At 37.9% G+C, this 25,206-nt stretch overlaps 1 protein-coding gene across 1 annotated transcript in view; it reads right to left on the bottom strand.

The window, feature by feature from the left end:
• hpca (hippocalcin) overlaps window positions 1-25,206 on the bottom strand; it is a 39,017-nt gene that overhangs the window by 13,062 nt on the left and 749 nt on the right. The window lies entirely within an intron of this gene.

Below are 25,206 nucleotides of genomic sequence, written 5' to 3'. Positions count from 1 at the left end.
ATGGAAAAAGCAAAGAGAGCAAAGACTGATCTGTATCTAGCTATTCTAGAACACAGGAACACACCATCTCAGGGGTTCCATGCCAGTCCTGCACAAAGACTCATGAGCAGAAGGACTAAAACATTACTGCCGACACATGACAGCCTCCTGCAGCCAGGTGTTGTAAACACAGAACATGCAGTAAAAGACAACCAACGCAAACAAGCATTATACTAAAACAGAGGAGCAAAATATCTTAGACCTCTCCAGCAAGGAGAACACGTAAGAGTCCAGCTGGACACGAAACACAGATCTGACTGGACACCAGCAAAAGTGTTAAGAATTGCCAATAACAGATCATACACAGTCAAGCTGGAAAATGGAACTGTTGTAAGGAGGAATAGGAAACATCTCAGGACTGTGCCTGGAGGACCACAGAGAGCAGAAACACAAAACTTGAGTGACAAGATTGAACAGTCTAATCAGAAGATCCATCGGGATGAGGGACATTCACAGACAGTACCAGAGACACACACACGCACACAACATTCGGATAACAGCAACAGTGTTGTGATGTGGCAGAATAGTCAAGAGACCAACACATTTGAAAGATTTTGTTTAAATCTGTTTAATTGTTATTGTGACACAGAAGAGTTACTTTGAGTGTCTGTTATATTGTTGTTCTTAGTCACAAGTTTATTGCATACAGTGACCACAGTGACAGTAAAAAAAAAAAAAAAAAAAAAAAGGAAGGATGTTACAATATGTTAGATATTGTCAGAAGGATGTGACAGACCATGTATGGTAAAACTGTGAGTCCTGTGTATTTGACGTCATTAAGATGAGCGAGCACGTGAAGTAAAGTGAAAGCACTGAGAAGCATGCGGTTGTGAGATTCCTTTATTTATATAAAATTAGAGATATTGACAGAGAGAACCAAGCATAACAGGTAAGAGCCAGGTGGAGGAGAGTACATTGTCTGTAGAGCGGTTTGGACAGTGTGTCCGCTCCAAACTGGAGTGGATCAAGTTTGTGGGGGAGGCTGGTTTTGATGCATGACTAACCTTTCAAACCACTTCATCGTGATTGTAGTCAGTGCTGTGGGACGGTAGTTCTTTAGACAGGACACAGGTGATTTCTTTGGTACCAGTATGATGGTTGTGGATTTGAGACATGTGGGGACGACTGCGTGGCTCAGCGAGGTGTTGAAGATATCTGTTAGGACATCTGTCAGCTGTGTAGCACAGTCTCTCAGTACACGGCCAGGTATGTCGTCAAGGCCCGCAGCCTTGAGTGGGTTAATGCTAGATAGGGTCTTCCTTACGTAGACTGGAGACAGACAGAGCGCTTGGTCATTGGGAGGTTTGGGCAGTTTTTGTGCAGGTGTGTTATTCTGCATTTCAAACTGTGAATAAAAGGGGTTGAGTGCATCCGGGAGGGATGTGTCATCTTCACAGGCGTGTGGAGGGGGCTTGTAGTCAGAGATGGTCTGAATGGCTTGCCACAGGCTCTGTGTGTCTCTGCTGTCTGTGAAGTGATTGTTGATTTTTTGAGCATATGACCGTTTTGCATTTTTGATGCCACAGAACAGATTGGCTCTTGCTGTTTTGAGGGCTGCTTTATCTCCTTATCTGAATTCTTCATCTCTGGTCTTTAGCAGCCCACGAACCTCTGCTGTCATCCACGGCTTTAGGTTTGCACGTGTGGTGATGGTCTTGGTGACTGTCACTTCATCAATGCACTTTTTGATATAAGCAATCACAGTTTCAGTGTACTCATGCAGGTCTGTGAGGTTTTTGTAGGTGGTTGCCTCTTTAAACATGTTCCAGTCTGTGCACTGAAAGCAGTCCTGTAGTGTTGAGGTAGCATCATCTGGCCAAACTGTGATAAGTTTTTGAACGGGTTTGGTGAGTTTCAGAAGTGGTCTGTATGCTGGAATTAGCATAACAGAGATGTGATCCGAGTACCCTAGGTGGGGGCGGGGTACAGCCTTGTATGCGTTCTTTTCTGTTGTGTAGACAAAGTCCAGTGTGTTTTTTCCTCTTGTTGCAAAGTTTACATGTCGGTAGAACTTTGGCAAAACTGTCTTTAAGTTTGCGTGGTTGAAGTAACCGGCTATTATGAATAGACCGTCAGGGTTATTTTTTGTTGTTTGCTGATGGTGCTGTACAGCTCCCGAAGCGCGTCCTTTGCATTAGTACAAATGGCAGTGAACTCCCCCGGTATATAAAATGGTCGACACTTCACAAACATAAACTCCACCAACGATGAACAGTGTTTTGTCACTACCACAGCATTATTACACCACTCTTTGTTGACGTACACACACAAGCAACTGCCGCAAGCCTTACCAGACAGTGGTGTGTCTCTGTCCGCTCGGTAGCAGGCAAGTCCGTGTAGCTGAATAACGGAGTCTGAGATGTTGTCTTTTAGCCACGTTTCAGTGAAAACAAACACACAACAATCCCTTGTCTCATGCTGTTTAGACCGACTGAGATGAATTAAGTCCAGTTTATTTTCCAGAGAGCGAACGTTTGAGATCATGAGTGATGGAATCGCTGGTCTAGAGAAGTTAGCCCTTAGCCTAGTTTGTGTTCCTCCTCTTAGCTTCTCAGTAGTCACCTGCGAAAGCTATTGTTTGTACACACTGCAGATTTCCAAAAGGCTCTGTCAATCATAGATGTGTTTCTGGGTGTTTATCTGATGATTTTGCGATAAGGTGAGACTGTTCGAAGACGAGGAAGCGAGACAAGCAGGCATAAAAACACTGATTTTGGGACCCGAAGTAGCCGTTGCATCCGACTGTGGAATGTTTTTTTAAATTGCAATTATAGTGATATTCAAGTTCATACTTGTTTTTCCTTGAAGGCCACCATAGGATGCCATCCAAATAACACCATTGGTATTGTCCCACCCTCATCAGGCTCCAAGGTTCAGAGTCTTTAACCTCAGCTGAGTCCTGTGACTATATGTCCCAAACACTTCATAATCATAGCTTGAGGCTGATCTTCAGACTTAGCCATTTAGGGTTGAAACTACAGCAAATGATTTAGCAAAGGGATCACAATGAGGCCAATGAGGGAGTGTGTGTGGGGAGGGATGATGGGAAAGAAAAAATAACAACAATGGTAAGAATGCAAAGCAGGAGCAGCTTACACTGGCAGCAGGCCCAGAGGTGATGAAAGAGCATCACCGCCGAGTGTTGGTGTTGGACTGACCAGCAGACATGCAAATGGCATTGTGCCGTGCATGTTTTTTCATTATGCCATCTGATTATGTGCCTTAACCAGCCCTTTGGATATTTCCTGGATTTCTAAAGCATTTTTGCTTTAAGTTGCCTTCTATAGGAACCAGAAAACTGAGAGGCGACATAAAACTGAAACTACAGGACAAAGTAATTGTGTCTGCATCTGTACTTGAAAAAACTCCTTATGGGTGGCAGTTCAATGTCGCGACATGTCTCTCTCTCTTTCTCTGTGTAGCAAACACCTTGCTGATATTCAGTTAGGAGTGCCATTACCCGTTCCCTGAACGAGCCTACCCAAAGAAAAAAAATATCCTTAGCTCCAGAATAGCGGAACATAAGACATCTGGAGGAAGATGAGAGCAATATATAAAAAATGAAAAGTGACCCTGGACCACAGTCTTAAATCGCTGGGGTATATTTGTAGCAATAGCCAAAAATACATTGTATGGGTCAAAATTATAGATTTTTCTTTTATGCCAAAAATCATTAGGATATTAAGTAAAGATCATGTTCCAGAAAGATATTTTATACATTTCCTACTGTAAATATATTAAAACTTAAATTTTGGTTAGTAATATACATTGCTAAGAACTTAATTTGGACAACTTTAAAGGCGATTTTCTAAAAATAAAAAAAATTCTCCCTCAGATTCCAGATTTTCAAATAGTTGTATATGGAACAAATGTTGTCCAATCCTAACAAACCATACATCAATGGAAAGCTCATTTATTCAGATTTATTCAGATCAATTTCCAAAAAAAATTTTTTTGCCTTAGGGTCCAGCGTCCCAAATGACTTCATCCACTTACATTTTCTCAAATAACTGTCTCTTGGCAAATCCCAAAGGGAAAGTCACCAGTGAGATCCTTTAAATGTTGTGTTCCTCCTTAGAAAGGAGGTTAAATAACCTGCTTATAAATTTTCTCTTGCAAAAAAAACACCCTAATAGTCTTCTCTAGGGTTTTCAGGAAGCTCCTATACTTTGCTTAGATAATCAAAATCACACTCAGTAAATCTGCACTCAGAAGTCAGAGGTTTAAATAAGAAGAGTCTGTTATGCTATTCTCGATTATATTATCGCATATATTGTTTAAAATATTGGGGTCGGTAAGATTTTTTTATGTTTTTGAACAAGACTCTTGCGTTCACTAAGGCTGCATTTAAAACAGCAATATTGTTACATTTTATATATGTGTTTAGTTCAATATATCTCTTTTCTAAATATTTTATTAATACATTTTAAAATGAAATGAAACCCTGTGTTGGTCAGTCACTGTCACATGATCCTTCTGAAATCATTCTAATATAATAAGAAACATTTCTTATTACTATCAATGTTGAACAGTTGTGCCAATAAATCTTTTTATGGAAACCATGATACTGTTTCAGGTTTCTATCTTTGATTAGACTGTTCAAAGGACACCATTTATTAATGTTGAAAAAAATTTAAAATCTAGTATAAAAGTTAAATTTATGGAATAATGTACACAGATAAATCATTCACTATAATAACAGGCAAGAGCATGAAAAAAGTAAATGGGATAGTTATCTAATTTTGTGCTGACTTTAAGCCTCCTGTTTAATGAGCAGGCAAACCTCTGAGCAATAAAATTTTCATCTGGAAAAGCCTAAAAAAACAAAGGTGCATAAAAAACGAAATTACTAACAGAGCTTATTTATTACATAGAAATGGGACAAGTGCTCTTGAAAACCCCTGATGACAGCAGATACCAGAGAGTCAGATATGCTGAAGCACACTGAAACAGCCCCTGCGTAAGCTCAAACAGAATTTCTCCTTTTCTTGTTCTATGCAGTTTCTCTTGTTTCTTCCTCTGGATGTTTGGGCTTAAGGGGTAATCCTCTCTCGCTCCACAGTGTCCCACATGTGTTAGTGGTTGTTCTCACTGTTAAAATCCAGGACTGCCTTCCCACCCCATCCTGCAGACAGCTGTTCCTCTCCTCTATGTGGGTCAGCAACATCTGGACTGCTAATCCAGCTGTGGAGGGATTGATGGATAAAAAGGAGAGTAATGCTGTGCTCTCTGGGAAAATGTTTTTTTTAATTTGAGGTTAAAATTCACGCAAATAACTGCATTGATTGCCTTGAGTCTGCACAATGCTGCATCCACACCATCAGTTGTCAGTATAGAGGCAACTGAAGTATCGGTCAGCACATCATAAAAACAAAAATTTCTTTAAGCACAGCTACAAGTAGCCATGTTTGCCTTGACAAAAATGCTTCATGTAAATATTCAGTGCATTTAGTTCCCGTTTAAAACTGGATTGCAAACATTCAAAAGTGCCACAATGGTTCAGTGAAATCGCCCCAGAGTTGTGTGGGAAAGCTTGAGGGATGTGGAGGCTGAATATCTGAAACACAAGAGCCTCATTAAAATCCCTGCTAGCATGAGAAAGGAGTGTGAATGAGCCACTGCATACCAGTCAAATAAAAATGCAAGGCTAAGAGAATATAGAAATGAAAGGAGGGAGTTAGAGTGCATCAGAGGAGGGGAGAATGAGCCAAAAGATGAATTTCACAACAGTAGTATATCACAATAAAGTATCTTATTTCTGCATCTATAAAAAGGCAGAAGGAAGAGGATGACAGAATTGATTTTTGTCCCTGCTCCTGCGTTTCCATCTCTCATCCATCTATGAGAAACAGAGGTAATCAGGGAATCAATCTGACCCGACAAGCGACTTTTGATCTCTCTAAATCAGCCACCATCTCTTTCTCTGCCTCTTCCTTTATAATCTGCCAGCTCTATCCCTTCCTTCATTTCATTTACTTAAGACAATTTTAATTCCTCTAAAGTTGAATTCTAATTGCGCAACCTTCGCATGAACCATCTCTCTTTTTAAATTCTCTCTCTATCTCTCTTTCCCAAGAGTCTTGTTCCAAAACCTATTGAGTTGTCTCTGTAGGCAGCATTTTAAGAAATCATAGCCGCCCAGCTGTTCCAAAAAGAAGATAGCATAATTACGCCAGCTGTTGATATACCACCATTTTGGGATGTATCCCTTGTGGGGAAGGCAATCTCATTGTGTAAAGCTCTGAAAAAATTCAAGGCTGTCAACTGATTAACACTTTTATTCAAATTAATAACATATACTGCTTTTCAATATATGCTGAAAAAAGCCCCTTAGTACAAATAATTTAAACAATACATTATTAAAGATGGAAAAAATCAATGAATAAACATTAGAAAGTAGCTTTAGAAGTCTATTTTGTTTTATTTTCATTGCACATTAGTCTATTACTGGCCCACAGTCCATTTTACAGAAGTGAATTTTCAGTATGTTTGAGGGGGAGTTAAAGGAACACTCCGACTTTTTGGGACTTTAGCTTATTCACAGTATCACCCAGAGTTAGATAAGTCCATACATACCTTTTTCATTTCTGTGCGTTCTGTAAGTGTTATTTGACGCACCCACCGCTAGCCTAGCTTAGCACAAAGACTGGATGTAAATGGATACTGGTAGCATAGTAATCCCAATAAGTGACAAAATAATGCAAAGATTTTCCTATTTACATGTTGTGATCTGTATAGTCACCACGTGTACAAATAACAAGGCTATATGAGACAGAGACCATTTTTAATCGTATAAATACTGGAAACTATATTCTCACTAGGCGTAGGAGCACAGCTAACGTTACTTGGGCGGAGTGATTAGCGCTGCACACGAGACGCCCTGTTGATAGTTCCGTAAACAAAACAAATGTGACTAACTAGCTAGACGTGACTTGTGATCATGGCTGACTTTGAGGAATTGTCAGACTCAGAGGAATTTTACTGTGTATCAAACCAAGATCCAGAACCATATAGTTTTGAGCCAGAATACACAGACGAGGAGTTACAAACTTTGGAAGCTGTAAGACGAAGGGAGAATCAGAACGAACATGGACTGGTGGTGTAAATGTGGAACATGACAACCTATGCCGACAGAAACCGAGTGCCTTTGTTGTAATGAATTGGACCGGGTATTACCATCAATGTCAAGGCTTGATGACAATCAAAATATTTGCGTCAATACCACAGAAGATTTCTCTGCCCTAATACACCCGGCAGTTGTCTTTTTTTCCCCATTGTGACAAGATCAACTGGAAGAAACGCCCCATGCCGAGTGAACCTAATGGTCAGCTATCCACCAAGTAAGTGGTTTTGTTATAATGATCATTCATAGTTCAATAAAATTTTAGTATAGCCATTGCATACAGTGTGTCACAATAATAACAATAAAGGGGATACACGGAGCCCCTATTCACGTAATAGTGTCACTGCTAAGGTTATATTACATTAGCATGGCACTGTTACAGTATGGCTAATGTTAGTCATCTCAAAACATAACGGAACACTTACCGCAGCAACAGGTGATCCAATTTGTCCTGTCTTTATTATCGATGGGATGGCTGTATCCTTTAGCACACGTTTCATGGTCCGTGTGGCAACTTTCATTTTTCAAAATAGTCGTCTACAGTAAAATGTTCAGAGCAAACGAAATACTTTGTGATGGTGTTTACAGGTGTGTTTGGATCTATGTCGTTTATGAGCGTTTTTGGTTGGAATTCTATGAAACATCATAGTAATACCTGGTCTCCCCTGTTTATTGTCGCAGTTCTTTACAATACAGCGAACACCCATGATTGTACACTATAAATCTACTATCTAGTAATTGCTGACTCTATTACTCCAACTCTGAGCGAACTCTCTTCTCCTCACCACGGCGCATCTCGTGTGCAGCGCTAATCACTCCGCCCAAGTAACGTTAGCTGTGCTCCTACGCCTAGTGAGAATATAGTTCCCAGTATTTATACGATTAAAAATGGTCTCTGTCTCATATATCCTTGTTATTTGTACACGCTGTGACTATACAGATCACAACATGTAAATAGGAAAATGTTTGCATTATTTTGTCACATATTGGAATTACTATGCTACCAGTATCCATTTACATCCAGTCTTTGTGCTAAGCTAGGCTAGCGGTGGGTGCGTCAAATAACACTTACAGAACGCACAGAAATGAAAAAGGTATGTATGGACTTATCTAACTCTGGGGAATACTGTGAATAAGCTAAAGTCCCAAAAAGTCGGAGTGTTCCTTTAAATATAACTGATCGCACTAAATTAACATGTTAAAGGGACTGTAAGTAGGAATTACTCCCATCTAGTGGTGAAATTGTATTTTGCATTCAAACTAATTTTGCTCTCCAGCGCCTCGCTTTTTCAAATGCGCGTTGCATCTACGGTAGGCGATATGTACCAAGAAGCTTTGACAGGATGTCTTCTAATAGCACTTAGTTTTGGCGACAATGTTTTCTTCTCCTGTGCCGCGGCATATGTATGGTCCATAATAAGAATGCAATCCAGCCTTTTAAACTTGCCGGTGCAGTTTCAAGCGCCTCTCACTACTCTGCACCTGCGTTTCTGGCTCTGACCGAAAACGCGTTGTGGAAACGCGATGGCTTAGTACTTTTTGTCCCTCTCTGCTATTATAGTTTTGCAAGATGGCGGAACTACATGGAAGCCTCCGTCGACCTACCCGTCCCATGTATATAAAGATAATAAATTCTTCATTTACAAGGATTAGTTTAAACATTGGCATAGGTATTTGTACACCATTGAGGGCATATTTATGAATAAAAATATTGATTTTAGATAATAAAATACCTAAAAAGTTACTTATTGTCCCTTTAAATAACAGGAAAATAAATTCACAGATGAAGTGAGAGAATTGTTGATTGTAAAAATACTTTATTCAAATAAGAAAAATCCAAATGCTCTATATTACAATATTTGTGGGCGCTCTGTATTTTTAACATGATTTTTATTCCCTCCCAACCAGTTAAGAGCAAACTAACTCTGCAGTTGATTCTCAATATTTCAATCACAGTGCTGATTGTCTTCATAATGCTAAAACAAATACTAAGCATTATCTCTAACCTTAGACTTAGCATGGTAGCACATCCTGATAGCATTATTGTTTTTGGCGGCTGGATGTTTTTTCTGAGCTCTGAGTTGAGTCCATGAAGTCTGACCTTTTCTTTACAGAGTCGACCAATGAAAATTATTTGGGAGTGGACTTTGAGCTTAACTGGTTTTGGGGTAGGGGGAGTATATTTTATCAGAGTACTCCACCTCACTATGTTTTGGAATAAAGCCATTTTCTCTTTTTTGATTTTTTCCTTCTGTGTGGTATACTGATGAGATAAATTACAACCTTTTTTCACCACACACACACACACACACACACACACACACACACACACACCTCACAAATGCATCCTTGCACTGACATTTTGACAATATACAAAAACATCTCCCATGAGCCGAAGGACAGACCATCTTCTTAAAAACACTGTTGTTGAAATCCCCAAACCATCAAATTTCGGAGCTTACAGAGACTAAAGGCTCCATGCCTCATTCCACAAGTGTACAACAACACGGTAAATCTAAATGCAGATTACAAAGCACAGTTTAGCTGATAAACAATCCTGTGACGTGACATCATTGTCTAAAGAAGACTCTTAACTCTTCAAGTCAAGACCTTTCTAGATGTTTCTAGATTTGGTTTAACATTTGAGCGTAGCATTACACAGCAGCACTCGTTTCATCCAGCTGTCAGGTATGGCTTTTAATAAAGACAGCAGGGGTTGAGCCCTGACCTGAATCAATGAACCTGCTTCGCTTTACTCAAGAGAGAGGGAGGGACTAGAATACCTAATAACAAGAACAGTCTGAGAAAGAGAGAGAGAGAGAGAGAGAGAGAGGAGGAGAGAGAGGGAGAGGAAGATGGAGAAAGCACGCTAATGAAGGAGGTAAAAATAAGAATGAGGCTGTGTCCTCGGTGAGTGCGGTCCCCTCTGTCAGCTCACATTACAGACGTAATTTCATACCTCTTGCCAACAGGGACTTGCAGCTGATCTCAGTTGGCTGCTCATCAGAGAGATGGAAGAGCAATGGTCTCTCATACCTTCTTGCTTATATATTTGGAGTATTTGGTGTCTGATTGAAAACAACATAGAATACACTAGTAACTGTATAGCAACTAATTATGCATACTCAATCACCACATACATTCTCTTTAAAAATAAAAAAACAACCAAAAATGTATGTATGACATAATCTAACTGAATCTCCAAACTATCAAATTCACCAAACTTTGTGTGTTTCAGTTGGCAAGCTAACCACAAAACAAGTGCTCTGACACTAGTGCTGCTTTTAATCATGACAGTTAATGAGGGCCACAAAGGAATCAGAACTTACATCTCAGTGTGATTACAGTAGAGCCATACGAATATATGAGAAGTAGAGATATTACTCTGAGAGAGAGAGAGAAAGAGAGAGAGTCAGAGAGAGAGAGAAAAGAGATTATATGCAGGAAAAATATGGCATAAGCAGAAACATATGCGCTATGAGCATCTCCCCCAGCATATGACCTACACCTCCATTAACAAGCTTTCCGACACATTGGCTGTAGTGTGTCGTTATTACAACATCCCTCCTCCACACTTACGAGGGGTGCATAAAGGAAGTTCCGCCGTCTCTGCCAGCATACTGTGGCAGATCACTTGATCATAATAAACAAAAGCAATTAGGACCCACTCTGAGCGTGTAAGCCTGATAAACACTGGAGACGGGATGACCGCTGTGACCTGTGTGTGAGCACATAATGTTGGTGTCCACACCTGCATATATACAGTACGTGTGTGTGAGTTGCATCATAAACTGGATAGAGTTGCAGATGTTGCTGAAAGAGTATAACTGCTCATCTGTCGTTTATTGTTTCAGACACAATCATTTGGTTTCACTGCGACTGCTGAAAGAATGCAGTCCATGACATACAATGATGGAGGGCTATTCTGTTCAACAAAAGACAATATTGACTAGCCTTTAATGAAATGCTTTCTTGCAGAGACTCGATGAGTAGGTTGTATGCGAATTTATTGCTGTAGAATACAAGCTTCTCTCAATCTCAAGAAGAAAAGTGAATACAAACTAGACTTCTTCTGCACAAAAATCAGCACCACCATGCTAGAGTGTTGTGAATTGTTGTCACGGTTACTATGCTCATCACGGTTACACCTTACTATGCGGTTGCTAAGGTGTTCTGAACACATTTCTATGCAGTTTCTAGGGATAGGTAGGGATGCAACAATACAGAGTTAATTCACGGCTCAGTAAATATATAATTTTTTTACCCAAGGTTTTCGGTTCGGTTAGGCACCACATTCACTGTTACTGAATAAAAATAATTTTTTGAATGATAAAAGAAAGAAATATACACTCAACTGCTACAAATATAGTTTATCTGTGTTCTTCAAGCCATCTCTGGTATTTTCATGAGGATTAAGTATTTATGTAATCCATTGCTAATCGACATAGCCTTTATTACAGTTTAGAATATGCTTATTCTGTGATAAGAAGCCACATCATCATAATACAATAATTTAAAAAAGCATCAGTTTGCTGTACTTGTTAGTAGGGATGCACAAGAAAATGTGTGATTATATATCAATATGACTATGAAATAGTAATAACAATAATAATAATAATAATAATAACAATCAATTATAGTATATAATAAATAATCAATTATTAAGATAAAATACTAAACAAATTGAGAAATCTCATTATCAAAAATATTTTTTTAAATGTATTTAGGAAAAATACTATAATAATAATTGATGTTATAATCAATACCATGACTATATTAATCAATACCATGACTATAAACATAATATCAATAATAAAAACTATGATGATGATCAGAATTATTACTAAATACAAATATTAAATATTAAAGAAATGTCATTTTAGTGAAATTTAATATTTAATTGTAAAATAAAAAAACCTAAAAGTAGTTCAGAAAAATATAATAATAACACTTTTTATTTATAATAGTGTAAAATTACAACAACAAAACAAAAATCCTGGCTGTCTTCATTTCTTTATTTTTCAAACATAAAAACCACCAAGCTTATATTCTGGTGGAATATGTTGGCAGTCTTTTGATGATGGATGACATAATATCGTTTCTCATTACAAATTTAATAATCACACAAAGCCATATTGTGATTCCAAGTCAGAAAAGTGTCTATGATGAAAGACTATGAAAGTCATACAAGTTTAGAATGACATGAGGATGGCTAAATATTGACAGAATTCTCATTTATGTGCGAAGAAATTGTATTTAAATATGAGCAATAGTGATGTGTGCTTTAGTAAGCAATGCTAAATTGTGAAGAAAGACCACTCACTGTTGTAAACAAGTACAGTTATCAAGTCACTTGGCCTGAACCAAATGACACTGAGTAAAAAAAAAAAAAAAAAAGAAAAAAAAAAAAAAAGACAAAAAAGTGGTACATCGAGGTCAACCCTGGGCATGTTTCCTTAGAGAAACTCAGGCTTTTATAAGCACTTATGGTTATGTGGGTCACACAGAAAGGGACCACTGGCCTTCATCCACATTGGCACAGCATCAGAGCACAAAAGGAAAGAATTGAGAAATGAAAGGCGGACACATGCACAAAAACTATTTCACATTCCACTTTAAATGAGCTAAGTGCTTCTTTGAATATACACAGCAGCATAACTTACTAATGTAACTGAGAGCTGATGTATGAACACATAATCATGATCTTAACACATAAGACATTCAGTGCTGGAGCGATAATGAAAGCACTTTACAAACCAGGAACGGATCATGACGTTGAAAGAAAATAGACAGCCACCTATTGGAAAGGAATGCTGTTTATATTCAGCTGTACACTCATGCTGTACACATTGCACTTGCATCAGATGGCATACACTTCAGAGAAATGAAAGTAGTGATGCACAATGTATTGGTACCATACCGATTATCGGTTGATATTTGATGTTTTTATTTTTATTATAATTTTTTTGTTAGTTTGTTTGTTTGTTTTTCAGTACTGGTCGATAATGTATATTTAATTGTTCATTCCCATTTGACATTTTAAATCCAAGTTAATTTTCTACTTATTTAATAACACTGTTAAATGTACAATTAAGCAAATCACAAAATATATATTTATTTGAATCATAAATTATAATGTTGTGATACATAATTTCAGTTTAGCATCTAAAATGCTAGAATAAATTTTGTGTTTTATTTTAATGTATATACAGTACAGACCAAAAGTTTGGACACACCTTCTCATTCAAAGAGTTGTCTTTATTTTCATGACTATGAAAATTGTAGAGTCACACTGAAGGCATCAAGGGCTATTTGACCAAGAAGGAGAGTGATGGGGTGCTGCGCCAGATGACCTGGCCTCCACAGTCACCGGACCTGAACCCAATCAAGATGGTTTAGGGGTGAGCTGGACCGCAGACAGAAGGCAAAAGGGCCAACAAGTGCGAAGCATCTCTCGGGGAACTCCTTCAAGACTGTTGGAAGACCATTTCAGGTGACTACCTCTTGAAGCTCATCAAGAGAATGCCAAGAGTGTGCAAAGCAGTAATCAAAGCAAAAGGTGGCTACTTTGAAGTACCTAGAATATGACATATTTTTTTAGTTGTTTCACACTTTTTTGTTATGTATATAATTCCATATATAATTCCACATGTGTTAATTCATAGTTTTGATGCCTTCAGTGTGAATCTACAATTTTCATAGTCATGAAAATAAAGAAAACTCGGTAGCACTTTATTTTACAGTCCTGTTCCCCATGTACATACTATGTACTTATTATAGTAATTACAATAACTATGTAATAACTAGGTACTAACCCTGAACCTACCCCTAAACCTAACCCTACCCCATGTAGTTACCTTTTATTACCAGAACTTACTTAGATAAATACAATGTAAGTATACTATAAGTACATTTAAGTACACGTACTGTAAAATAAAGTGCAACCGAAAACTCTTTGAATGAGAAGGTGTGTCCAAACTTTTGGTCTGTACTGTATATATATATATTTTAGTATTTTTTAAAACTGACATTAACAATCAATCTTTTTTGAATTCTGTGAAATACCTTGTATGCCGCAAACAAAAGCTAAGATGGAAAAGCAGTGTTTAAACTCTGTGTAATGCATTCAGTTTCAAAGAATTCAAAAGAATTGAAATTCATGAAAAATTCATTCTCAGGGTCTAATCAAGGTTCGCCGCCTCATTAAAGCTGCTCGTTTGTGGAATTCAATAGATAACAATAGGATCTCTTAACAGCTTGTTGACCAGAGTCTGTAGCTTTATTACATGTCACCATATTGATGTGCATTTGGCAGGAGGTTTTACATTGCAGTATACACTTTATACGGAGTCTGCAAGAGCCAGTCCCATCCTCTATTCATCTGCCCATCTCATTACGTTGGGTCTGAAATCTATCCTGTGCAGTCTGTAAAGATAGCAAACACACACCCAAACACTACAATACTACAATGGTGCTCATAAAAGTCAGCTTATCTTCTTCTGCTGAAACACTGTTCTGAAATACAGCACACATGAGCGACCCCTCCACTTCAAATCACTTTAAAATTTAAATAAGTTGTGCATTTGCTCTCAGCCGAAAAATAAACTTTCATCACGTTCAACTGGTAGTAATATTCTTCGACAGAAAGCCACTGGAGCTGACTGAGAACCACATCAATAGAGAAGGTGAACCATGACCACAGTTTGACTTCCAGCCCCTCAGGATCTCTTCCCAAAGTGGAAATAATGTGTAAGGGAGTGGGAAACAACATAGAGGTTCAGTATAATCTAATGACCCCTCAGGCAGTAGCCTAAATAGAATGAGTATGTATTAAATTTCATGCCATTTTTTCCCCAAAGGGTATTTTCACGCTTCTGGACTGTTCGTGTGTGTTTTTCTTCCCATGTGCTCCCCGTGACCCAGTTTCTCCCTTGTTTGATTGTGTTAATTTGGGTTCAGGTGTGTTGTGTTAATTGGCCTCATTTCCTCTATGCTGTCTATGTTGGTCGGGTCTCAGATGCCATGTTCGTGTGTTACAGCCATAGTGTGGATTACCCTCTTGTTTTGGATTTATTAAAGACTGTTTCTCTGATCCACTTCTCCATTGTTCTCTCCAACACAGAGTGTGAAAGGCATAGTGTAGTGATATCTTCTATAGAGTTTTTTTTTAAAGCAATATTACAACTTATTATAGTTATCGTCCTTGATAGTTATAGCTATCATCCTACGTGTTAAAAGAGTTAGATGTTGGTTCAGTTACAAATCTGTATTAATGAGTTCATTCAGAAAAGGATTAACCAGACTGAACTCATAAGTTTTAGAGTCTTTTTGAATGATTCATTAAAATTGAGTTGATAAGAGTCATTTGTCTAATGTCTGGTTTGGGGAAGTCGTGGCCTGGTGGTTAGAGAATCGGACTCCCAATCGAAGGGTTGTGGGTTCGAGTCCCGGGCCGGCAGGAATTGTGGGTGGGGGGAGTGCATGTACAGTTCTCTCACCACCCTCAATACCACGACTGAGGTGCCCTTGAGCAAGGCACCGAACCCCCAACTGCTCCCCGGGCGCCGCAGCATAAATGGCTGCCCACTGCTCCGGGTGTGTGTCCACAGTATGTGTGTGTGTGTTCACTGCTCTGTGTGTGTGTGCACTTCGGATGGGTTAAATGCAGAGCACAAATTCTGAGTATGGGTCACCATACTTGGCCGAATGTCACTTCACTTCTTCACTTCTGTTTGCAAAAAACGAAAACATAATGCATTTATTTTCACCTTTTTTTCTCAATTTGGACTTCAATCTCATAACTCAAAACTAAAATATATATATATTTTCCAATTGCAGTACAGCTAATGCCGTAAATCAATGCCACTTAACATTCAGCCAACAGAAACCTCTCGACAATTTGTTTTCACTTTGCATGATCCAATCAATTCCCTATGCAATAAATCAACTCTCATTCTACATTTATGATGTCTCGTTTGACTCAGAAAGGCCAGATTATATAAGCAAAATGGTTTGTGAATGTCATTTCATGTTGACTTTAAAAAGAAATACTTCAGCTGCACTGTTCAACTTAATAACTTTTAGCCATTTTAAATGTTGGAGGAATGGAAAATGGAAAAATAAAAGAATTTGGATAATATTACAGAGACACAACCGCATTGGGGAGAAAATGTATCCTTGTTAGCCTCCATGTGCCTTTTATACGAACATAACATCAACATAGAGATATGTCAACTGGATAATCTCCCAGCTGTACAAGTACAGATTAATTCAGATAACACCTCACTCCACACAGCCTGTTGACACAAATACACAGAAGGTCTGCCATTCTGTTATTGTTGATGAATTAAAAATATATGGCAGTGCTTATTAAAATATTGCAATTAGCACGATTTAGATTCACCCCAGAGAGTTGCTTCAAAACCTCTGCAAAACCACTGATGTTTAACAAATCCATTAATTTCTGCCTCAAACGTCCACCTGCTAGAAGTTGCTGAGGGATCGGTTTGTGAGTTCCTGCTGGCAGATTTGGCGGCGGTCTCCTGCCAGCCAGTCTAGCACTGGCTGACTGTTTAGCCGCAAGAAGACACAAACACATAAATCACCTCACAGGGCTGTGAAGCCTGAGCTCCACAGTATCTCCTCAAACTGTGCCTGAAGGTCATTAGTCATGATCAGGTCAGAAAAACAGACAAGCAGCCAGGGCATGGTTTCAGTAGCCCCGTTTTTAAGGGATTGGGTTATGGAAATTTCCTGCACTGTGGTCTTCATATTACATCTGGAGAATCTGAATTATGGAGGTGACATAATTAGAATGTAACTTCTGCTTTGGGTTTCCCATTTTTCCTCTGGGACGTGCAGTGCAATGGAGTGAAGTGAAGGCAGCGTATCATTCATCCCCCTGGAGTTACCTGTTGCAGGAGTCTTTCTGCAGCTGTAAATCCCACTGACTGGGATTTGGGTGTCAGCTCTCAGTGTACTAGCTCGAGGAACACAAAGAGCTTTTCGCAGAGAGTCTGATCTTATTAGTGAAGAAAGTGATCAAGGTTGTGAGCAATTCAGTTTTCAAAGACATCATCCTGTCAATATCAGAAGACACATCAAATATTCTACAACCAGTGTTAAGAACGATAAAAACACCAAAATAGCATGAACTGAATGTAATATTTTCGGACACTTAATGTTATTTAATTGCATTTTTCTCCACTTTTTTTGAATGAAACAAATCAATGCTGCTTCTGAGGATGCCCTGGACCAGAAGAAGTGGAGAGTGACATGCCAAACAGTGGACCCTGCGCCAATGCAGGATTAATGCTAGGAAAGAGAATTGCATGTTATTTACAATTCAATGAAAATGTATTAAGGTTTAAATGTATGCAATTACTTGAAATTTAGAATGCTCTTTTGACCCACTTTATAAGTACTCAAGTACATATATAATTTTATAAATACTTCTGTTGTCTTCGAAGTGTGCAGCCAAATGTACTGACTAATTACACATTTACACTGATGTAATTGCAATTTAGTACATCTTAAAATTAGAATCAAGTATTTTACATGTTTTAGAGTTTTAAAGAAGAAATCAGATGCCTGGGACAACAGTTAGTTTAGTTGTAGTTTAGCGGACATTATATAAATATATGCATAAATATATTGAGCAATCCGGATTATGTACTTCAGAGCACTGTCATAAAAAATAATAAAATGCACTGCAGTAGTGCTGACTACCTTAACAAAGGAGGTGCTGAAAAGATTGTCTTAAAATGACACTACCAGTCATAAGTTTGAATTAATAAAAAAATATATATAAATATTGTAGAGTCTCTTATGGTCACCTAGGCTGCATTTATTTGATCAAAAATATGGTAAAAACAGTAATGATATGAAATATTATTACAGTCTAAGAATTATATTTGATCTCATTCTTGCACTACTTTTGTAGGACCAGAAGTTGGTCCAATTTCCTGGAGGCAAGAAGAGCATTTCTTCCTGCTGACAATCACACAAAAACACCAAGACTGATTGGAACATCTCCGTGCTCTAAGGCTCAGTCTGCAGTCACTTGTCTGAGCTTGTGGATTCTGCTAACCTGGTTTCTGGCAGTCTTCAGGCACTTAACAACTGCTAGACATACAAATCACATCTGTTTTTCCGACAGATGTTTGTTCCAATTGCCATATTGAGCCAGACTACGAACATGTTTCCTAAGCCTCCGTTACCAACATTTCAGAATCCACTCAATGAGGAATGGGAAAGCAGACAGTGAAGACAGTATTAACAAAAGATCACCAGCTGCAGTCTGTGCCTGCACAAATTTAAAATAAAAACTATATTTAACCATTCTGACAATACAAATAATTCCAAAGCATCTGTACATACAATAGTGTTTTAAAATCCCCAGCAGGAAAACCCACATCATTGACAGTAGCAAAGAAAAACTCCCTAAAATGCCCTAAAAGATGTTTAGTAAGATCCGTAAGAAACCTTGGAAGGAACCAAGACTCAGCTGATGAGCCCACATCCTCAGGCTGGCACGTTTAAATGAACACATACAACCTAAACCTATATATATATATATATATATATATATATATATATATATATATATATATATATATATATATAAATATTGTCCCGCTAGAGAGTACAACTGATTTTGTGGAAGTTTCGTGGAAGCAGAATGTAGCGCAGCTCATTTCCATTTTTAACACTATACACCGAAATGTTCTAGACTCAGAGGACATCCTCCATCCCACATCCACGTAATTATTCTCACCACACCTTAATTGCCTAAGGCATCATATTATTCAGGTCAAGGAGAACAGATCTCTCACTTCACAGAGGCCAGTCACAGTCAGATCGTCAAAGTGCTGACCCCATGGATGTCCAGACATCAACCCATGCCAACCTCAGCACGTCCCATGACAGGACAGCAAGAAAAATAACTCTTTCCTATCACACCTGAGATTTCAATTCAAAGTAATGTTTGAGTCGATAAACTTACAATACACTAAGGATTCATTTAGATGAGGGTGTATTACTCAAAATGGCTAATTCAATGCAATAAATTCAGATTCAATTTCAATAATAAATATATAGAGTGGTTCACAAGGCTATACAGTCAAATTCGGAATACACAAATCTACATGCTAAAGCTATAGGAGGTCTTCATACTACTGCCATGATATTCCCAAATAAGGATGAACTGTTCCAGTTATTGTTTAATGGGAGGGCTTGGGAGAAAGAGAAACAGAAATGTCTCAAAAAGTATGTTATTTGAGACATTATGGAGCCCACTATCCCATTTCCTGTCGTGATGAGGCCAAGACTAAAAATACACATCCCCTTTTGTCAGAACACAAACTGCCCCCTCAGCACGAATGTCTCCTTCAACCGCTATCATGTAGCACAGCACACAGTCTCTGAGCAGAAAGCAAACCCCACAGTCCCCATGCCTGGGATCAAATGAGCCACACGGTTGGCTTACTTTGATCGTGTAATGGGTTGTGTGTAAACTGTGTTGACCTCACTAGTCTAGAACACTTTCTTGACATGACTCAACGGCAATATATCAGACCAAGGGTGTCTGAAAACTAATTGCGTGCGTTGACCTTCAACGGTTACTCTCATTTTGTATATTAGTATCCATAGATCCTTTGGGAATACTGACAATATGTGTTCACTTTATGATGAGAGTATAAAGGTATAAAAGGCCTTGTGATTTGCTCTTAATTGTGCTCTTGGAGGGCCAAAGTAGTTTGGCGCCAACTTTAATTAAACACACCACATCCTTGAAACAAGATTGGAGCAAATATGCAAGTAATGCTCAGGGAGTCATTTTCAATCAGCATTTCAGTTTTTAAAAGTGTGCTGTTTTGGCTTTACTTTCATTCATCTTCCTAAACAACTAATACAACAGAGATCTTGAACTTAATACTGAAACCTAGTGGCATGGATGACAAACCACGTAATAACAGACAGTTTTGTTATGTATGGCATTGTAGAAATGACTTTTTTACCAATGTTTAAAATTCATTCACAAAGTGAAAGTGTTCAGAAATAGAGAAAGGTATCAAGAGTGAGTAGTGTTCAGTCGGTCATGTGATCCCAACATGGCAGCCTCCATCCCGATGTAAAATAAAACTATTTTTTATAAGCCACTGACTGGACTATGCATATTTGTTAAAATTGCTGAAAATAATAAAAATAAAATTCTGTATGTGAAAATATGTTAAAGGGTTTAATAACCTCATAATTCTTTTGGCAACAGTTTTTCTCAAGAGTAACAGTCTAGTTTTATATAACTTTCACTATGAAGACACTGGTCATTGGCTGCTTTTGTAAAATGTTTTAATTCATTTTTATTGTATGCAACTTTTAATTGAAATTGCAGCTTGAATCCACTATACTGCTTTCTTTTTCTCATTTTCTTCTGTGAACTTTTCTGTTGGTCTCTGAATTTCTCAAATGAGGAAACCCCTATGACTTTTTATTTGCTTTTCCTCTTCTTATCTCTCTGTAGCTAAGTCATCTCAAAACACCAAGTATAGTTCTCATCAAGTTCAAGAGGTCCTCCAAACTCCCCTGTGTCAATAAAAGGTCATCCAAGATGACAGCAAAAGGAACTGACTCACCAGGGCCCAGTTCATGCTGAAAACAAGGCAGTCCATCTGAACAGTGGGAAGATCTATTGAAAGAGCCAAAACCAAGTTAGACTGGATGTACAGAAGCAGTACAGTACTTCACGTTTTGGTCCGCTTAATTTCAGATTTCTGGAGGTTACTGTGCTTAAGCAGGGCATTTGTGCATTTTCAGCAAAAACCACAGACTTTATTTTGCTCTTAGGTTTCTCTGCAGCCAGCGAGCTTAAAAAACAGCATGACACTGATTGCATTTACTCACAGACGGAGGCTCACTCAAGAAACACTTGAGCACACAAAAACACACACCTTACCACACACACTCTCCCAGTAGAACAACATGACGATTCTGGGAGAACTCCTTAGAATCAACCACAGTGCGGCTGCTGAGAGTAATTGGTCTCCCTTTCAGCAGCCTAATGGAAGGCACAGGGCAAGGCTAGTTCTGGGTATGCTATGGAAAAAGGAAGCAAGAACTTTTCAGTGGGGGGCAAAAGCCACATCCTCCCTTGAAAAGGTTCTCAGACTCACAATCAGATCTCACAGCGAAGCCACAATCGGGCTGAGTGGAACGCACTGGTCAGGTAAAAGGCACATGCAGGGCTTGGTTACTCAAAGTGTTGAAATGAGCTGTATAATGCTGAGTCATACTACTACTACTACTACTACTAATATATATATATATATATATACATAGTACAGACCAAAGGTTTGGACACACCTTCTCATTCAAAGAGTTTTCTTTATTTTCATGACTATGAAAATTGTAGATTCACACTGAAGGCATCAAAACTATGAATTAACACATGTGGAATTATATATGGAATTATATACATAACAAAAAAGTGTGAAACAACTAAAAAAATATGTCATATTCTAGGTTCTTCAAAGTAGCCACCTTTTGCTTTGATTACTGCTTTGCACACTCTTGGCATTCTCTTGATGAGCTTCAAGAGGTAGTCACCTGAAATGGTCTTCCAACAGTCTTGAAGGAGTTCTCCGAGAGATGCTTAGCACTTGTTGGCCCTTTTGCCTTCTGTCTGCGGTCCAGCTCACCCCTAAACCATCTCGATTGGGTTCAGGTCCGGTGACTGTGGAGGCCAGGTCATCTGGCGCAGCACCCCATCACCCCATCATTCTTGGTCAAATAGCCCTTGATGCCTTCAGTGTGACTCTACAATTTTCATAGTCATGAAAATAAAGACAACTCTTTGAATGAGAAGGTGTGTCCAAACTTTTGGTCTGTACTGTATATATATGTGTGTGTACATAACAAAAAAATATCTGAAATTCTCAAAATTTTAAATGTCTCTAAAAAATGTCTATAGGTCTTTTTGATTGCAGTATAAAGTCTCCCTGCATCGAAAGAAATGGGACTTATTGCTCCTCTGATTTGATTTCCATATTTACAGTATATCTTGAATATCTTAATTACAAAGGGCACTTTAATTTATTCTTACAACTATCATGGATGTCTTATTTATCTTAGATTATGTGCCATGACTAATATTATCATCAATGTCCATTAACTCACAAGCCAGTAAAGTGGATGTTTTATGGACCAGTGTTTCCGACATAATGTGTGTCATAAACTTACATTTTATGTGCAGCAAACCACAGCTTCCCTGTAGTGAATGCATATACAGTCACTTATTGTTGAAAATGAACAAAGTGGATGAGATCCACCCTTCCATTCGGCCTTTCACCGATTCCAAAGAGGATCATGTGCTTCGAGCCACTAAAGAAAACAGCAGAGTGAGAACTAATGTGACAGCTAATGAGACCACGAGATTTCTAAGAGAAATCCAAGGAAAAGCCCCGACGGGAGATTCTAGCCTCACAGAAGCAATTCATCATGTGTCAAGCACTGATCACATACTTTAAATGGCGCTGTTAATGGCATGCAGAAACTCAAAAACCTTGTGTCACTGTCATCTTCGATTTTCTCAGTCTACACTTAGATGCAAAGTAACTTTCAAAATTAAGCATTTTCTTCAAAGAAATGGATCATCCAAAAATCTAAATTATGTCATTATTTACTCACTGTTCCAAACCCATATGATTTTACTTTTTTAACTGAACACAAAAATAAAGATATAAAAAAAAATTGGTAAGCTCCTCTTCCCACAACAGATCATACAAAGTTATTATATGACTTAGAATATAGCACTAGAGTTGGTAGAATATAGCACTAGAGTTGGTAGAATATAGCACTAGAGTTGGTAGAATATAGCACTAGAGTTATATGGACTAATTGTATAATATATTTATGCTGTTGTTATTGTTATTTTTTCTTTTGTCTTCACAGCAACGTTTAATCAATATAAACTGTCATTATACTGAAAAAAGCTGTGTTACAATTCTGCATTTATGTGTTATATAAAAATAACAGCATATGATATATATATATATATATATATATATATATATATATATATATATATATATATATATATATATATATATATATATATATATATATATATATATATATATATACACACACACACACATATATGTATATATATATATACACTCAGTGCAAATGATAACACCCCAGTGAAACAACACCCACATGTCAGAAAATAAAAATATAATAATAATAATAATAATAATAAAGAAACAGAATCACTGAACTGGAAAGAGGATCACCCCCTTGTGTCAGTATTTTGTTGAACCACCTTTTGCTTTAATTACAGCCTTTCGTTTGTTGGGATATGTCTCTGTCTCTACTAACTTTGCATATCTAGACTTGCAATATTCACTCACTCTTCTTTGCAGAACTGCTCAAGTTTGGTAAATTTGATGGTGACCATTTGTGGACTGCAGTCTTCCAAGTCATTGCACAGATTTTTCAATGGAGTCTGGGCTCTGACTAGGCCATGCAAGAACATTCACCCTTTTCTCCTTTAACCACTGTGTGCTTTGGGTAATTTTCATGTTGGAAGGTAAACCTTCTTCCCATTGACAACTTTCTGGCAGAGGGCAGCAGAATTTCCTCAAGAATTTGTCTGTATTTTGCCCCATGATAGGTATCCTGATAAGTGCTCCAGTTGCTGCTGCAGAGAAACACCCCTATAACAGGATATTACCACCTCAATGCTTTACTGTAGGAATGCTGTTACTTGGATGGTGAGCTGCATTGGTTTTCTGACAGACATATCGTTTGGTGCTGAGGTCAAATAAATCAGTTTTAGTCTCAACTGCCTCAGGATCTTCAAGGTGCGCTTTGGCAAAGCTCAGTCATGACTGCATGTGGCCTTTCTTGAGGAGTGGCTTTTTTCTTGCAACCCTCCCGTACAAGCCACATCTGTGGAGAGTTTGTGTTATTGTAGTCACATGCACTCAATGACCACTCCATTATAAATTCCTGCAGCTGCTTCAGAGTTGCTGTATAGGCCTCTTGGTCAGACCAAATACCCTCAACTTCTTAATAATAGACTTCACTGTGCTTCTAGCCATTGATATATATATTTTTTGCACCCATCTCCTGACTTGTACCTGTCCATAACTTTATTCAGGAGATATTTTGACAGTGTCTTGCCACCTGCAGTTGATTGTTTGCTTCAATTGCACTATCAAGGACTGAAATGCTCCAAGAAAGCTCTTTTCATGCTGAGCGATTAATCAAAATGACCACAGTTGATCACAGTTTAAAGTCAAATGGCTTTGTACGCATTGAAAAAGTGATTGAGTTTACAAGTCATGTATAGGAGGGGGTGATCCTTTTTCTAAGTCAGTAAAATCTGTTTTTTGTTTGTTTGTTTTTTCTGACATGTTGGTGTTACATCTTTCACTTAGATGTTATACATTGCAATGAGTAAATATAGCTGGATAAAACCAAAACATGTCTGTCTTCATTTCAATTTGCAAAGCAACAAAATGTGATTATTTTAAAGGGGGTGTTTTCTATACCCACTGTATTAATATATATATATATACTATATACTATCCAAAACTATCAAGTGAAATATCATTGCAGTCACTACTAAATCACTCAGATTTGATAAATAAACATATTTGTTCTCGTTTATTTATTTTTATTTAATATCTGTGAAGCAATAAGAAATATGCTGCCGTCTGATGGTAGTAGTTTTTTTTTTTTTTTATAAATAGGCTATAAAAATACTGCACTAGCTATTAATATAATCCTGCTGTGGGGTTCTTTATATATTTAATCCTATCGGTTAAATAATTAACTGGTTATTTTAAAAGCATCACTAGGTCATAAAACAGGCTATACACTCACTTGTGGGTAAATATGTCACTTTTTCGAGATTATTGTTGATATAACACTGAACTGCTTCTAGAGTTTAGCCTGCAGTCTAATACACGTTGCCGAATATGGTAACTCGTCATAATAATTACATTTATATTATAAATATTTTTGCATTGACCACTTTT

The sequence above is a fragment of the Carassius carassius genome, chromosome 25, assembly GCF_963082965.1.
Source record: "Carassius carassius chromosome 25, fCarCar2.1, whole genome shotgun sequence".
NCBI lineage: Eukaryota > Metazoa > Chordata > Actinopteri > Cypriniformes > Cyprinidae > Carassius > Carassius carassius.
This window is presented reverse-complemented; position numbering and strand designations above follow the sequence as displayed.